We start from the raw sequence: 18,638 nt of genomic DNA on the forward strand, positions 1-18,638 counted from the left end.
CAAGAAATTTTGTTCTAGTTTCGAGAAATAAGACAAATCTAAACGTTTTCAGCCAGATATAGGTTTTGTTTTAAGTAAATAAATTCTTAAAATTAATAAAACATTTCTAGTTTTATTGTCAGATAAATTTACTTATAACTATCCATTTCCCCAATAATATAAGGTAAGTAATCTGCCAGTGGAACCAGAACTTCTTTATCAATATTAAGGAATTATTTACTTAAAACAAGCTTCTATCTTTTGCTGATAAGTTACTTCTGAGTTAGTTTTGTCTTAATTCAAGTGAACAAAGATATTTGTGGTAGAAACAAAACAAAAATATTTGGTAAGATTTTGTGTTTTTGCAGTGCTGCAGATGGCAGAAGGTCAGTTTTAACAAATGTATAAAAAACATATTGTTAATAAAAGTTTGCACCATTGAAACCAGATTAAAAGCAACATTACAATGAAAACAATTGGATTTTTATCCAAGTTAGATATTTTTAGGGTGAAAAGATCAGAATTGCGACGTTCAGCCTGCAGTGAAAAAGTCGGATATTTGTTGCATACGGGCAGAAAAAAGCAGATTTGTGTCGTATTTTCCTGCAGCCGTGGAGTATCAGTCTTCCTCGCAGAAACAGCTGCTCCAGCTACAACAACAAACTTTAAGTGAGCCAAAACGAGACGGGCGATCCAGAGTGCTGTGGGAAAGCCTGTAAATGTTATGTGTTTTGAAAATGGTTCCGATAATCTCTCCCCTAATCCCTTAATTGGGAGTCAATGTAGTCTCCTGCGAGCGCACAAAGCCGGAGCCGGAGAGGATCTCTTAGAGCGAAGCGCCTACACCTGGGCGACGAGGCCGCCTTTCACTGCGCCGAGGACGCTTTCAGGAAAGTCCTTGGCTGTGAACGTTCCCATGTTAAAAGCACTACCCATTAAGGTACATCTGAGAGAGATGTATTTCCGCACGCTGTTTGAAGATTTCCCATTTGCATGAGAAAAAAAACGTGGGTCTGTGTAAAACTGTAACTTGTGAACTGATCAAAAGCCAGAGGCCGTTCTGGAGCTGAATGGCTTTCCCCCTTTGACACGAAAGAGGCTCTCTTGAGGCGCCTTCGCGGCGGTGGCCTTGGAGGTTAGCAAAATGTCGCCCCCCACACCAAACGGGCTATTCTCTGGAGTCCGGACAGCACTTGAGGAGAAAAGAGACGGTTTGCCGCTGCGGATCAAGCCCCACTCACATTCCAGAAGAGGCTTTTCCTCGTCCCACAGACGGCCTTTGGAAAGTGGATGTGCAGCAGCTAAACACGCCAAACTAGGCTGGTTTTCATATGCTAATATTATTGGTTAAAAGGGATTTTAAATGTATAAGAATGTTGTATTGTGGTTATCTTGTGCAAATATTACACGGTTATTAATATTGCTGTTTTCTTTTAAATGAAAATACACAAAAACATAAAATTTTACCAAGTGTTTTGGTCTAATTTCTACAAATATCTTAGTGCACCTGAAATAAGACAAAACTAAATCACGAGTAACTTTTCAGTAAGAAATAGAAGCTTGTTTAGGTCAAAGGTTTCAGATCATTTCACTTATAACATGAGAAAAATTATTTAAATTTTAAGTGTATCGACCTGAGAGGTCTGGAAGGTTGAGACAATGTCGAGTTTCTGTGTTGCTCAGTGATGAACAGGCAGCATCTCCGGCCTAAAGCGATCAGGTCCGATGCTTCTGAGTTCTTTTTTTCCCCACCAGCTCTTTAGTCCAGTTTAATCAAATTCTGGTTTACCTACAAATACGCCTGGTTCGTTTGGGGGGAATGAATGCGTAATTGAACTCTTACTTAGGAAAAAAAAGTGAACTCTGGTCTGCATACAAACCTCGGTCTTGGCTCGGTTGAAGTGAATTCTGGTGCGGTTTGAATCCATATGTGAACACCAAGCGGACCGGAGACCGCTCCAGAAACAGAAAGTGGACAAATACAACCAAAACAAATGCGCTAAGCTAACGCTAGCAGGAGAAATGACTCGTGGATTTTTAACCAAAGACAAAAGAGAACTGCTAAAATCTGACCCTTCTCCATTTTTGTTTACATTTCGTGAAGAAGGAAGTTGCTCTTGGTTACCTTTTCAGAAGTTTTCATGTTGCCTCCTTCAGTTCTTGAAATGAACTCTAGTGTAGCTTGAAGGTATATGTGAATGCAAAGCAGACCTGAATGCTCCAAACGCAGGAAGAAGACTTTAGTGCAAGGCATTCTGGGTAAATACAACCAAAACAAACAAGCTAAGCCAGTTCTAGTGGGAAAAACTGGTCGTGATCTTTGACCAAAGAGAAAAGAGAAATTCTGCAACCGCTAAAATGTGACACTACTACATTTTTGTTTACATTTTGTGAAGAAGAAGCTGTGCTCAGTGTCTTCTTCTGTGATTTTCCATCAGTAGTTCTTGGTGCAGCGCCACCACAGGCGAGGAGGGGTACAGGTTTTTCAATTAATGTAACAAATGTTGCAGTTTCAGTCCCAAATCAAACCAAATCTGCCGAACCATCAGGTGGAAAAACTGCTTTAATTGCGACTAGATGTTTGACTTGGGAAAACACTTGCTTGGATCCCCAACTCTGTAAATCTCAGTCCGTTTCCCACTCCTCCTCTGCCTTTCTCCCACTCTGTAACTCAGCTGGTTTCACTTAGAGAACATGGAGAGAGCGGGTCACGGGGTCGTACCATGACCTCATCAAATTAGCCCCAACCGAGTGAGGTGTTTAGCACGAGTTAAAACAAGTAATCTGAAGGGCATTAAATGCAAATGCGACGGCCATATGCCCACTTCAAAAGCGATAGCTTCCATTTCTCCCCTACACACACACACACACACACACACACAAACTATCCAAGGGTCTCACGTAGTGGGGGGGCCGTTAAGATGACAATGAGTTTCTGTCAAGCTGACCAGGTGCAACACATTTCGAGCGACGGTGGGGCTGTTTGATATCTGCAGGGAGAACGCTGCGGACCGTGAGTCCGAATGGCTCTTTGAAAGCAGATATCTCCCACACGTATGCATTATCTGCATCAAATCCCTTCCCAGCCTGACCTCAAACTCCGAGTATGGAAATAAAGGAGGAGATGCTTTTAGAGGTTATCCAGGAGTTTGCAGCACAGGGAGGGGAGGAGGGGGACGTCAGAGTAATACTTCATAAACGCTCCGCCATGTGCTCCTGTTAGTGAGAGTGAGGGCCCGGTCAGGCTGTGGAGATTACGGGCGAAGACTGATTTTGCCCCCTCGGGCGCTGGCCAGGCTGGGAACATGTGGCAGCTCATATGTGCTAATAAGCACCTGTGGAGAGGGAGGAGGAGGAGGAGAAGGAGGAAGGAGGAAAACCCCTGCAGGGCTCGACAGCCGTGCCACCTGCACAGACCTCCACTGTGCCTCTGACTCAGGCAGGAAAACCTGACAAACATAACGAGCAACCAGGCGAAGCAACCAGAACGTTACAAATCCTCACCTCCACCTGGCTGCAGATCTAAAAAACCTTAAAAAATGTGGCCTTTAGTGCTGAGGGGTTTAGAAAATATAAGGTTTTAATCTGAGTATTAATAGTAGAATAATAGTGTAAAGTATTTCTGGTTTAGTTCTAGTGCCAATATTTTAGTTCACTTGAAATGAGACAAAACTAACTTACAAGTAACTTTTCAGCAAAGTGATTCATTAATGTTGATAAAAAAGAACTAGTTCTATTGGCAGATTATAAGACATTTTTTCCGTGTTATAAGGGAAATAATCTGCCAATAAAACTGGAACTTTTTCATCTATGCTGAGGAATCGTTCACCTAAAAAAGCTTTTATATTTTGCTGAAAAGTTACTTGTAAGTTAGTTTTGTCTTATTTCAAATGTACTGAGATATTTCCACCAGAAACTAGATAAAATGGGATTTTGTGTTTTTGCAGTGTAGAAATAAATGTTCTTTAGCTATTGAAGTTCAATACTAAAAAGCTCAGTCTTAGTTTCGTCTGACCCAGCGGTGTCCAAAGTGTGGCTCAGGGGCCGTTTGCGGCCCTTGAAATGACTTCTTGTGAACCAATTTCAAGAACATTACAACACTGAAAAACAAGAACAGGTGATCCAACTTAAATAAAACTGAGTTAATTTGTAACAAGTCATCAACTTGTCATGTTAAACAAGTATAAAGTAAGTTTGACAATTTAATTTGATTACATGCAACAAATTAATGTCATTTTTTGTAAGTCGGAGCTCAAATCTCTTGTCTGCGCTGGCGTTTGATGCATGAGGCATTTTTTATTTTTAAAGCAAGATTTTGACAAATTTAAATTTTCTTCAAATAGGAAATGTTATGTACAACATAAAACATCTGTATTTGAACAACCACATCGTTTTTATTTTATTCTAACGTCATAAAAAGTAGGAACACAAACAACCAGTGACTTTTATTCAATACTAAACTTTGCTCACCCGTTTATTCATTTGGCTGTTTTCTGAGTGACCCGTCTTCTGTGCATGTTGTTTTTCCTTTTAAAGTTTTTAATATTTAATCAAAACCTGACAAACAAAGCAAGGAACCAGGAGAAGCAACCAGAAACTTGCATTTCCTCGCCTCCTCCTGATGCTTCACCGTTTACTGAATGTACTGAAAATAAAAGTTCTGCAACTGAAGGAAAACTTTAAGATTCTTTCTAGATTTTTTTGATTTGTTTCATTTCTTACTGATAAATTCAAACCACAGGATTTCCTGTGGAGTTTTCAAAAAATGCACCAAAAGCAGAAGGGAGAACAAGTCAAGTTTATTTGTTTAGCACATTTCAACAGCGAGGCAGTTTGACGTGTTAACAGGTTTAGGCTTGATTTGTAGGAGCTCAGTGTTTCAGCTGTTTTTCAGTTTGTTTGTTTGCATTTTGTTCCAGATTTGTGGTGCATAGAAGCTGAATGCTGTTTCTCCAGGTTTGGTTCTGGTTCTGGATGTAGAACAGAACCAGAACCTGAGCGGTCTGGAAGATTGATCCAACAACAGCAGATCTTTAATCCGCTCAGTGATTTATAAGCTAACAACAGGAGTTTAAAGTCTGTTCTCTGAGCTACAGGGAGCCGGTGTAGGGACTGTAGAACTGGTGTTATGTTCTCCATCTTGTTTTTAGTCAGGACTCCTGCAGCAGCTTCTGGATCAGCTGCAGCTGGAGGATTGATTTGTTAGGCCGACCTGTGAAGATACTGTTGCAGTAATTAATGATAAACGCATGAATGAGTTTCTCTACATCTCCCATTAGGACATTAGTCCTTCAATCCTGGAAATATTCTCCAGGTTCTTCAGGTCTGATCTAATACTTTGTTGTATTTTTGGTGCAAACATTTACAATTACAAATGAAAAGTTTTGAAGAGAATTTGAGCAAAAACATGAAAGTAAAGAAGAGAAAATTCAGGAAAATTAAAAATGGATGTAGAGTTCAGTATTCATGGATTTTCTCGTGGTACATGACTCCAAATTGTTGGCAGAAAATTCACCTGTTTGATTTATTCGTCAAGAATATCTAAAATGTTCGAAAGAAAATGCATTTTGGGAAGCTGAAATCCCAAAGCGGTGCCACTTAATCAAAGCAGCCAATCCTGAACCACCATTTATTTTCCTTGCTGCTGATTGGCTGAACCACCAAGAGCAGAAATGAGGAAGATAGTGGCTGTTAGCTTATTTTGTAGTGATAAGACAGTTTATATTTTAAATTACAGAATAGCAAAACAAGAAGGAAATCTGATTGTATGGATCTATGTTGGATTTTACTGAAAGTCTGGGCAGCTGCTTGAACCTGCATCACTAAAAATAGAAAAAGGCTAAATGTAAGAGCAGCTGGTCAAGTCAAGGGAATTTAAATAAAACTGTCTGAATGAGTTAAAGATCTGCAATGTTTTTGGTGCAAAAACCCAAACAGTAATTAGGAGCGATGTAATATAGTTCCTTAAGTACACTAACCAAACGAATTAAACTCTCAGCGACGCAAAACAGCTTCTGAAATGTGTCATAAGTAACACATTGAGGCGTGCAGAGACTCGCATCAACGTCTCACTTGTTCTGGTTTGATAGTGTGTGTGTGTGTGTGTGTGTGTGTGTGTGTGTGTGTGTGTGTGTGTGTGTGTGTGTGTGTGTGTGTGTGTGTGTGTGTGTGTGTGTGTGTGTAGGTGTGTGTAGCCTCATCGAAAACGGCACACAGCTGCTTATGAGGAACGCTGGAGTAAAAAGAAGACATTGTGGGGAAACGTTTTCCTGTCAGGAAAACTTGTCTGAGCTGCAAACGTATTAAAATAAACACGAGAAGTAATGACTTCACGAGGTTCTTGTGACCGCCGGTTGTCCTCAACAATAATCACAAACATTTTTTACTACAAATTATCATAAAAACTGTTTATATCTTTCCATCACAGCCAAAATCCACATGAGCAGCTTAGTTGTTTTTCCAGTTTGAGGAGCTCTAAGCGTGTATTTGCTGATATTACTGGACGTTCTAGTCTGCTATAAATGGGTTCTTCATATGCTCTGTCAGTGCAGCACATGTTTGTATGTGTGAGAAATCGGTAAATACCGACGTGTCGACTTAAAGAATCGACAGTCGGAGCCTTGCTTTGAGTGAGCTCAGTAAACCACATTAAAACCTGCCACTATTTAGAAAATATGCATGTCTGTAATCTTTATAAATCTGCTTCAAGCCATGAGTGATGCACGTATGCATTTTTCAACGGCTAAACACAGAGAGTTAATCAGCCTGCGGTGATTTACGGCATTTCATATTTTTCACATCTGGAGTCCATATAAACAGGAATATTTAAAGGAGCACTTTGCTGCTCTCCGCATACTTCACTGACAATCGGACCGTCTCACCGCAGAGAGCATCCGTGGTGCTAACCGGGCACCTCTGGTGAAGATTTAAAAAGCCTGAAAAAATTTAGCTCTTACTGCTAATGGATATAAAAATGACAATTGGCTTGATGGATAAAAACACATTGCATTACATAAAACACAATTGAACTAACAAAATCAAATGGTACCAGTTGAAGTCCAGGTAACACTTAGCAAACACCACGTTTACGTTTGTGATGGTAGGACTGATTTTACAGGAACGCTGCAAAATCAATATTTTTGTCTAGTTTCTATTACCAATATGTTACACTTGAAGTAAGACAAAACAAACTCACAAACAACTTTTCAGCAAGATATAAGAGCTTGTTTTTAGTTAATTATGTAACATTTATGAAAAAGCCCTTTAACGTTGGAAAAATTTGTTGTTATAAGTGAAATAATCTGCCAATGGAATAAGAACATTTTTATTAATATTAAGAAATCATTTACTTAAAGCAAACTCATATTTTGTGCTGAAAAGTTACTTTTGTCTAATTTCAAGTGTACTAAGATATTTACACTAGAAACTGGACCAAAACACTTGGTAAGATTTTGTGTTTTTACAACGTAGATGTATTTTTAAATGGTTATTAAAACTTGGCTACCTTAAGATGCTAACGCTACTGAAGTTTTCTAACAGTGAGTTTTTTCTGTTACTATTTTAAATTTAACCGATAAACCTGGATTCTTGTTCTTTTGATTCAGTTTGAGTCATTTTAAAGTTTTAATAATCACTAAAACTGTGGACGTGGACAAGTTTAGGATGATTCAAGGGCCTAGTTTTTTTTTTATTCGCTCAAGGTACCGCGCTGTGTTGCACCCGGACGATTATTCGTGTTGCGCAGTGCTCTCATTTCCCCCAACGAGCTAACGTGGATGGAGGGAAAGAAACGCCGCCAAAAAAAGGCAAAAAGCGTCAAAATTTTGGATTTTTGACGTGAATTCTTGTTCTTTTGATTCAGTTTGAGTCATTTTAAAGTTTTAATAATCACTCAAACTGTGGACGTGGACAAGTTTAGGAGGATTCAAGGGCCTCGTTTTTTTTTTATTCGCTCAAGGTACCGCGCTGTGTTGCACCCGGACGATTATTCGTGTTGCGCAGTGCTCTCATTTCCGCCAACGAGCTGTTGACGAATGCTAAGCGCTGTTAGCAGCTAAGGAGCAAAACGTGGATGGAGGGAAAGAAACGCCGCCAAAAAAAGTCAAAAAGCGTAAAAATTTTGGAATAATTTTCAACTAAATAGAAAAAATTAACACAGCTCAGTGCGTGGAGTATAAAACTGAAATCACGTCCTGGATGCTGCGACACCTCAACCGGAAACCCACTACGTGCTTCCAGCTCGTTAACGGCTGATAACAGGTGACGTTTTTCTTATTAAATGTTTTTGTGATACAGAATTGGATGTACTTGCCGATAAATAAGAGTTAAAAAATTAAACTATACTTAACTATGTTTAGTTTGTGACTTAACGTGAAGTGTTATATAGGCAGTGTTTATTAATGCTTTAATTCAAGTTTGTAATTTTTTAAAAACGTAATGTGAAATGTTTTATGTCTCTGGTTTTTGTGCTTTTGAAACGTTTTTCACACTTCAGATTTGAGACTAAAAGAATCGTTTTGCATTTTGTTTTCTATTTTTCATTTGAATTTTCTCGTTTATATATTTCTTTTACTAGCTAATACAGAATATTTTATTAAATTACTCAATAAATTGAGAATAATCAATAGATTACTCAATTACTAAAATAGTTTGTTGTGATTTTTGTGTTACTATTTTCAGATTAAAGTAGATCAACACAAATCTGCCTCACTTTGTTGACATGTTCTCTTGTTTTTCTGAAGAAGGCCATTTAAAAAATTGGCCATATTTATTCCCCCTGGAAAAAAATCAATAAATATTCAATAAATTTAAAAAAATGTTTGTTGCACTTATCTTAAAGGGAATGTTATGAATCCAAATAAGTGTCGGTAAATATTTAAATCTTAACACGTGATTACTTCCCCTGCCATTTAAATAACTTAGATTTTTCTAATCATCTCGAAGCAGGATTATGCTGCTGCATTTGTTTTAATTTTATTTTACACATCTGTACCAGCGGAGCTAAGAAGAAGACAGGAGGGCTGCAGTCTGTAACTTCACGCTAACTTTACCCAAACACTTGAAATGACTCTCAGCTCCTCAGGCAGTTTTAGATGCTCAACACAGGCAAGTGGATAAAATATTTATATTAATTTCTTTTCAAAATTAGAATCATTTAAACTTTTATCCAGACTCTACGACATCGTTAATCAAAATTATCCTGCGCATAACTGTGCCAATTCGTATTTTTAAAAGTTTGTTCAGACTCTGGTAATAAAATTTCCAATTTAAATTTTAATTGAACAACAGAACATTTGCGTTTTGAAGCTGATATTAATTTTCAATGTGGTTTGAGAAAATGAGTCTTTGTCAGCACAAGAGTTATCAAGCACATTATAAGATACAGCGCGTTTCAGCGAGCGTTTCGGCTGCGCAGCTCTGTGCAGAAACATTACAAATGTACACACACTTCATTAATGAAATGGATTCACATCATCAGCAAATTATACAGTTTAGTTCTTCAGCGCGATTCCTTTTTAGGGAACCGTGAACTTAGCAACTTATCTAATAATTCATATTCCCTGCTAACCCTGTGTCTTCTGCGAGCGGATGCTGACTTTGTCTACCGGTTCACGCCGCCTCTGCGTTCTGCACCTGAGAGATACCGAAGCAATTAACTGCATGAACAAATGTTACCTTTAAACAGACGTGAGGAGGAAACATTAGGTGTGTTTTCCACCGGTTTGCCCTCATGGACAGAAAGTCGAGTTGATGGGAATAATTTGCGACCTTAGATCATTTACTTTCATCTTAGTCTGACAACGAATGAGAAGTTTACACTGCAAAAACACAAAATACTACCAAGTATTTTAGTTCCTAAGGCAAACATGTATTTTACTTGAAATAAAACAATTAATTTACAAGTTACTTTTCAGAAAGATATAGGAGCTGGTTTTAAGTCAGTAATTCCCTAATATTGATGAAAACATATTAGTTTCACTGGCAGATTATTTCACGTATAACAAGACATTTTTCCTATAAGTTAAATAATCTACTAGAGAAAGTATTTTATATCAATATTAAGGGATTATTGGCATTAAACAGTCCCCTATATATTGCTGCTAAGTTTGTTTTGTCATATTTTAAGCGAACCAACATATTTGCCTTAGAAACTAAACTAAAATACTTGGTAAGATTTTATGTTTTTTGTCTATTTTTTTGTGCAAATACTTTTATTACACGTAAAATACAACAAAACAAACTAAAAAGTAGAAGATCTAGGAAGACATGTCTTGCTATATCTGTAGCCGGATATGAGCTTATTCTGAGTAATTAGCTCCTTAATATTGATAAAAACAACTGGCAGATTATTTCACTTATAATAAGACAACGTCCCCATATTTTAAGTAAAATGGAACTAGAATGTTTTCATTAACATTTAGAAATGTTAAGCTCCTTACGTTAGTTCACTTAAAATACAATAAAACTAAGATATTTGCAGTAGAAACCAGACAAAAATACTTGTTAAGATTTTGTGTTTTTGCAGTGAATTTGCTGAAAAAGACCCAACAAAAGATAACCGGTCCTGTTGTGTTGCAGTGGGAGCTGCAGCGTTGACGCTGTGGATTGTATCTGCAGTTCGCTTCAGATGAAAATAATCCCCTCTCCCAGACCCGCCGGCTTTTGCCCCTTGAAGGAGCACAAGTCTTTGATAAGGACGACATGTTTTAGACGAGTGGCCCCCCATCCTCCTCCAGCTCCTTCCTAAACTCCTAATAAATAGCTTCAAACATAAGAGATCCCAAATCAGCTCTTTGAGCGAAAAGGAAGCATTGCAAGAGCATGAGATCAACCCCTGGATTATTCTTCCCCTGGCTGAAAAGCAGCGCTCTCCAGCCCTCGCCCGGCTATAATACCCATTGGTTGCCACAAGGAACGCTATTCGGATTAAGTGGTGCCCCTTTCATGCAAGCAACAAGTGACAAAGGGGGAGATTGGGCAACTAACCTGCTGTTTAGATAAATAAAGGTACTCTATCAGCTCTAATAATTGCTAACCCCCTCTCCTTTCGGCCCATTGTCCGCTGACAAGTGCTGCTTGGCCTCCGTCTAATTGCTGACAGATTTGATTTTTCAGCGACAGCGGGGGATCTGTTTGTGGCCTCGCATTCCCCGTCCCCCTCCAACGCCACCTATTCTGTCCCGTCCTTTTTCTAAAAAAATTAAAATAAATCCTCCTTTTTCTTCTGTCTGAACTTCTAAGCGATTAGAAGTTTTTGGTTACTTTTAATGACGTTTCCAGCCGGCATCTGATTCTCACACTGATGGCGACTTCGAGTAAAAACACAAAAATTAAAGAGAGAGAATCTGGTTATTTTGAACAGAAACACAGAAATGGTTTCTGTATAACTCAAAAATATTCAATAAGCTGAGTTTTGTTGTAGTTTTTACGATTGACAGGATGTTGTTCTTAATTTGCTCGTTTATTCTTAACTTATTATTAACGTCACTGTGTAATTAGTCATTTTGGCTCCAGGCACCGCCTGCATGTCAGGAGTCGTTTATAAAGTTACACAATCAGTAATTTTGGTTGTTTAGCCAAATAATAAGAGAAGAAAGTCGGGGTTCATTTTTAAAAGTCATATTTTCACCATTTTATTCATTTAGCTAAATGCAAGTTAACTTGCCAGGAACCGGAATTAGACTATCAAAATAAAAGCTGGGTCTCTCTACTCAAACTCCTGCTTGTGATTTGGCACATTCATTCAGATTCAAAGGTAAATTTAATCTGAAATGCTGTAGAAACTATGAAAAGTTCAAAGTGAGTCAGTTGTGTTTGGTTGTCCACTTCATGTAATCAGCAAAGGAATCTGCATATTAGCTAAATATTTACAGAGTTAAATATTTAATGAGGCAAAATGTTTGCTAGATAAATATTTAGTTTGTGACTAAAGTAGCAAGCTGAATATTTATCTTGCTTACTAAATATTTATTTTGGAGCTAAATTAGGAAGCTAAATATTTAGCTTGATAACCTGGTATTTATTTTTCAAGCTAAATTAGCAAGTTAAGTATATAACTGACTAAATATTGAGCTTGAAACTGCAATATTTATAAATGAACAAATAATGTAATGAAAATGTAACTTTGAAAAATGAACCCCCATTATTTCCCCTAAATAATCCAAATCATTGATAAATTTTTTGTTTTGCTGCTTTTCAAACAGCATCTCATACCTGTTTTTTTTTTAAATCTAAGAGTCTAAGAGAGAAATATTTCCAAACAGTCGAGATATTTTCTTTTCTTATTTTCTTCTTCACATCTAGGTTTTTTCTGGCATCTCAAACAAAAAACTTTTACCAAGACGAACGATACGATGAAGATTTAAAAACTGTTCTGCTGAGCTAACTTTAGCAGAAAAGACATAAAGGTTGAAAAGACATCCAGGTGTTGTACGATGAGCTGAAGAAAGTCATCTAATTCTTGTCACGTCACTGTCCAATTTGGCTAAATGTATTAACTTTCCATTTCTATGGACTTTGCATTCTGCCTTATTTATGGGAACAACTAGCATCTCACGAAGTAGCTGTGAGAGGTGGCTGTATGTTGTGCATCTTTGATTTTAAAACGTCCCACACCCTCTTTACCAATGTCATTCCAGATATAAAAAGAAAATTTTTATATCTGGCGGTTGTGGTGAACTAAACCTAAAATTCAACATCATTTAAGCTAAACTTGGATGGGAAATTTGAACTGAAAAGGTCAAAGAGCCGTAATCGCCACATGTTTCCAGGAAGTGGTTGTGAAAATAAAAAAATCCAACATCATAGATCAGTTCAAGTCTGAGTTTTTTTTTTTAAAGACGAGCAAATTCACATATTCATAAAACAGAACATGAATAAAACTGATCGTAAATGAGTGTCTTTCAGCTTTTTACACACATCTGGTAACCAGAACATCAAAATATGTGCTCAAATTATATATGGCTGTTATTAAAAAGCGAAGGGTAAATATGAAAGAAGCGAAGCCTGACAGAGAGAAAGGAGTTTCACAGTTTTTGTTAAAGGAAGCCGCTTTTTTTCTGAGGTTATTACTCCGTCCAGCCACTGTAATTATAAAACTACACATACTTTCTGGATAGTAAACAAACGATCATTACGACGTTGAGTGGAAACCGTGCATTCATTAAGGGAATTCGCTTAAAGGATAAATTTAAAAGGATTTTCTCTTTTATTTTAGTTTTAAATGGCTGTGTAACCTTGTTCCTTTTGCCTCAGCGACACATTTTTTTTTTCCCCAAACAGAAAGTGTTGTTTCTTGGGTTGACGGCCTTCGCTGCTCTCCTCTGGCCTGCAGGCTGCATGTAATGAGCGCTGGCAGTACCCCAAAGGACAGCTAGAGGGCTCACTCCAAAACAGCCTCCACAATCAACCTCCAAACACTTAAAAAAGCTAATTATCCCAGGAACAAAACTGCACTTCTGCCTTTTTCTTTTTGCCTTTCACTTAACACAATTAGTCATAAATTTCCTGAGTTTCTAAATCTACACAGGCTCCCTTTTCTGTGCGCAATTATTCATAGTTTCATGTTTGTATCACATTCAAGTTTCAAAGCAAACATATTTTCTGTGCTGGTGTCTGTGTTAATCATCCCACCCACACATTTCATGGATTAGTCATTCACATTGCATGAAACATGAACCGGAGTGCAGCTCTGCCAACTATATGCATACATATTATCCAGAATATTTCTATTGGGGAGTTTGAAAGGGTTAGGTAGGCACTATATATACACAGAGAGGAAGAGAGAGAGAATCAATGACTCCTAATCCATTCAACTACAGGCTCAGATAATTATGCATTTCATAAATGATTAGCAAAATACAGGAATATTTAATCCTGCTTTGCATTGATGTGCTTTAAACAACGCTTAGGTACAGCAGAGCACACAAGCAGCAAATTGGCCTTTCTGCTGGAAAATGGCATATTTGTGGCAAAAGCCGCGTTTGAATGTGACCTTTTTCACAAGCATTAGAGCAGTTTTAAACGCATTTGTAATTGAAAATGGGGAACTATTTGCAAATAGATGGAAGGCTTAGAATGTACAGCATCCACATCCAAATCAATTAATTTTGGAGCGTTCAGCTGCTTTCAGGCGAAGCTCAATGAAAGCCTGGTGGCTCTTCGTTCACCTGACAGAGATGCTAACAAGCCACTTCATTCAAGTCAGAACCTTAAGGAGCTTGTCAAATCCAAGTCAGACATCTTTGACAGCAAGCCCAAGTCTCATTTCGCATTTTTGAGAGGAAAGTAAGTCCTAATCTTTGTGGGTCAAATTCAAAACGGGAACAAGTTTTTGTTTTTGAGGGGCTTGTCCAAGTCTCAAGACCTGGAGAAGAAAAACCAAGTATAAATTTTTTTAAGGATATAGTCCAAGGGTGCATTCACACCAGCCCAGAATTAGTTTTGAATCAGGCTCTAATTTGTTTGTCTAGAAAGTCCGATTCGTTTGGGAGGTGAGAATGCAAATTTGAATTCCAAAACGGACTAAAAAAGCTAACTTTGATCCGCCTAAAAACCTTGGTCTCGATCTGGTTGAAGTGAACTCTTGCACGGTTGGAAACATATCTGAATGCAACATGACTAGAAACGGCAGGAAGTGGACTAAAGCGGAGGGCGTTATGGGTCAATACAACCATAACAAACACGTGTTTCCACCCTTAGAGGAGAAAATGCCTCGTGGCGTGAAGAGGAGATAAAGGCCCTCATACAAATATGGTCAGAAGAAAATCTCACAGCTACTTGTAACCACTCACAAAAATGAGGTTTTCAAGCTAATTAGCATGAAAATGGAGGCTCTGGGATTCCCTCGTACTGTTGCACAGTGTCACACTAAGGTAAAAAGACTTCGCCATCAAAGCATGTCAAGTATTTTGATGCAAAAGACAAGTGGAAGTTCAGGAGACGCGAAGGACAAGTTTCCTTATGATGAACTAGATGCTGTTCTTGGCACTCGACCCAGGAGCAGCCAGCAACCCGTAGTGGAGCCCTACCAAAAAGAGCCTCCGCTCTGCCGCCTTCAGAGGGTTTGTGTCGATTCCTTCAGTAGTTCTTGGAACAGCGCCACCACAGGCGACGGGGGAACAGGTTTTTCAGTTAGTTTGAGTCATTTGACACAATGTGGTGTGAATGCAAACCACAGTCCTGAAAATGTAACAACTGTTGCAACTTTGATCCCCAATCGAACCGAGTCTACCGGACTATAAGGTGTGAAAACACCCTAAGGCTACGTTCACGTTCACACTGCAACCTGAAGTGACCCAGTTTTTTTTTTTTTTTGTGGTTTTTCTCACTTCCAAATATATGCGACTTGTATGCAATCTCTGGAAGTGTCCCGCAGGTAGAGGGCACAGTAACTTCACACATAGAGAGCATGCTCAGTGTTTTGGCAACCATCATATAGAAGAAGAAGAAATACTTAGTGTTTGTGCAAGTAAACATGGATGCCAACAGTGGAGCATAGTTATGATTTTTAAGTTATTATCCAACTGGAGCCAGCACATTAACAACCTAATCCTCATTATCGTCCGCCATGTTGGTTGTTTTTCTTCCTGCTTGTGTGTATTAGGACGCAGAATAGTGACGTTTGTTGAGTGTCAATGACGTTCAGGTCGGATGAATGCGACTCAGGTCACATCTGAGAGGATCTCCTTTGTACCGGATATCAAAATGGCCGTGGTCGCATGGGAAAATATCAGATCTTTGTGGTTCAGACTGTCATGAAAAGATCATTAAGGGAAGTTTTTATTAAGGAAATAAAAACAAAATTGGGTCACTTCAGGTTGCAGTGTGAATGTAGCCTAAGTCAAGCCCCAAACGCTGCCCCCTGGTTCAAATGTGAACGCTAAGCAGACCAGCATATTCTTACTTCAAACTCAAAGAGACAGAGCCAGTTGTTTATTGGTCCAAAACATCAGCTTTCTGTTTACAAGATGAAAGCACCTTCAATAAAAATGGATTAAATTATAAGTAATAATGTCAATCCTTGTTAGTTTAAGAGTTCTCCTCAGTTTGTGGTGTGAGGGTAGCAGTGTTTCGCACAGCATCATTGATGTTTCTCTTTCATTTCTCTCATTGTGTTAACGAGACGTGGCTTGTGAATTAAAAGAGAGCTTTTAAATCAGCCCCACCTCTCAGCCTGTACATGAACACATCGGTACAGTACCAGGAAAGGTCAGGGGCCTCAAGCTGCCAATCAGAAATGTCAGCTCCGCTTAATGTCATCAAAGTAACCTTTTGTGGTTGAAATGACACAAAAATGAGAATTCTTCAGCATTTCCCTGTCAGAGACCTTGACCTTTGATGTAACATTGTACAATGTGACAATCATCACTACCCCATCACCCAAAGCATGAAGAATACGGCCAAATATATAGAGTCACATTCGATCAATTGGAACGCTCAGATTTAAAGTACATTTTGGAAGTAACTAACCAGGTATGAAACAAACTATAAGCCCACTTTTCTCTATTAAAATGTGTTAATTAGTCTGCTGTATTTAGTAATTGCATTTATGCCAATCCTAACCAATCCTAGTCTTCTTAACCATAACAAACCAAAACATAGCTCACACCTTGCCTCTAAACCTGACCTCTGACCCTAAGCAAGAGAGTCCTCTGTATTAGGATTGGACTTTGGTTCCAGTAAGTCCCAGATGGGTCTTCAGAAGGTTAGTAAATATGACAGGAATGGTCTAAAATAGGAAAGCTAAACAAGCACACACAAGTTGGTATTTCTACCAATATTAGGACTTGTATTGACTAAACCAGCATTTTGCCAGCCTGGACCAATATTGGTCTATTTCTAACAAGATTAAATCAAAATATAAGTCACACTTTAACCACGACTCCTAACTGTAAACAAGGGGATTCAATATGGCAGAAATGGTCCAAAATAGGAAAGCTAAACAAGCACACACAATGGTTATACCCATAGTGGGATTTGTGTTTATTAAAGCAGACATTTTCTCTAACCTTAACCAATACTAGTCTATTCCTAAGCCTAACTTTAACCAAAACTTACTTCACACCACACCTCTAATGGTGAAAATGGACTTAAAACAACATTATCATTTATTGAAAAAACTTCTGTTACAGTTTATCATCCAGCAAAATTTAGCAAAGATTTTCTTCTTCAAGCTGCTCAAAATTTTAATGTCTACATGTTCATTTTAAACTTTAAATTAATAAATAAAAATAAAAGCCTAACTGTTTTTGCGAGTGGATGTAAACATCTGGAAGCTAAATGGAGTGTAGACTGCAGGGGGCCAGCAGTGTGTGCTGAGGAAGACCATGAGGAAGACCATGAGGAAGACGACTCAAACTCCCGTTTTCAGAACGCAGAAGCAGTAACCAGTTTGTTTCTGGAGCAGATTCCTTTCCTGTCCCAGTGAAATGTTCTGCTTTCTGACGGCAGATCACGGCTGCCATCGCCTCGCCTGACAAATCATCCGCGGTGCAATCTGCGAAACGCGTCGCGGCTCCTCCCATCGTCCTGACCTTTCCCACGCCGAGCACAAAGGTCATCTGTTTAGGCATTTACTTCCCAAAGATGGTGAGATGTGATCTTTTCTTTCTCGACCTTCTTGACATGACGCTTCCAACATTTTGATTTTTAAAACATAATTTTGCATCTTTTGGTGATATTGTCCATCATCTGGATTCTTATTGCAAAAATAAACACCTGTTAGCTTGTTTTTGCAAATATATTTCCTATTTTTAATCTGAATTTAGTGAATAGAAGCTGCAGTTTTTATCTTTCATGTTTGAACAATATGTGGGTATCTACTCATATTTTATTCAGTAAATAATGATGAAAGCTCAAACGTCTGGTATGTTTAAATAAAGTGAAAAAGTAATAAACACATTTTTTATGCATTTTTTGTTTGAAAAACGGTAATATGAAACTCTGAAGATATTTTAAAAATATTATGATAGTGGCCAACATAATCTCTCTGAAAATAAAAACAAATTCACACAGAAGTCCGGCACATTTTTATTTATTGTAATACATGAAACTGATTGAATTTTAATCTTGGAAAAAGATTTAGACAACAGAAGTAATAAAAAACAATACTTAATGAGTTTCTATTATAAAAACAGGAAAAGTTATCTAAATAAATCCATTTTTTTTAGGTTTTCTTCTTTATTCATCGTCCTCTCTGCCCAGTTAAGATCATATTTAACGCGGGACAGCACATTTTGTCACAGATTTATCCATATTTATGGAAAACAAATATGGCACATAAACATGTGTGGAAAATATCTCCACTTAAGCGGAGATTCCTTTAAAAATATGCAGACTGCACGGCTGTGTAGGATGATCATGCTTGTAGAATCTGGTAATAAGACGACGGCTTTCTGCTGGGAGGACTGAGGAATGTTAAACACAACGATGCAACCCACACACTTTCCTCTATATCTAAGGAAAAACTCCTCTGTTTTCTGCTGTTTTTCATGCCCTTGATGTTCAATATGTGTTCCTTACGATGCTGTAAATTTATCAGTGTGACACTTATGATGTTGTGCAAATGGGAGCGCGTTATATATCCTGTCTTCATAGGAAAAGACAAAAGACCTTTTCGTCATTACTTTATAGCACACTAAAGTGTAAAACGCAGTTGC

The 18,638-nt window shown here is 38.1% G+C and overlaps 1 protein-coding gene across 2 annotated transcripts in view; it reads left to right on the forward strand.

The window, feature by feature from the left end:
* Positions 1–7,773: 7,773 nt before the first annotated feature.
* rab11fip2 (RAB11 family interacting protein 2 (class I)) overlaps positions 7,774–18,638 on the forward strand; it is a 40,960-nt gene continuing 30,095 nt past the window's right edge. The window contains exon 1 of one of the 2 annotated variants that reach the window (XM_008430041.3): positions 7,774–8,238. The gene's annotated coding sequence lies outside the window, so the exon portion shown is untranslated. The remainder of the gene's footprint in view (positions 8,239–18,638) is intronic. The other variant, XM_008430040.3, reaches the window with a different exon arrangement.

This window comes from Poecilia reticulata, chromosome 15 (assembly GCF_904066995.2).
Source record: "Poecilia reticulata chromosome 15, P_reticulata-male-v2, whole genome shotgun sequence".
NCBI lineage: Eukaryota > Metazoa > Chordata > Actinopteri > Cyprinodontiformes > Poeciliidae > Poecilia > Poecilia reticulata.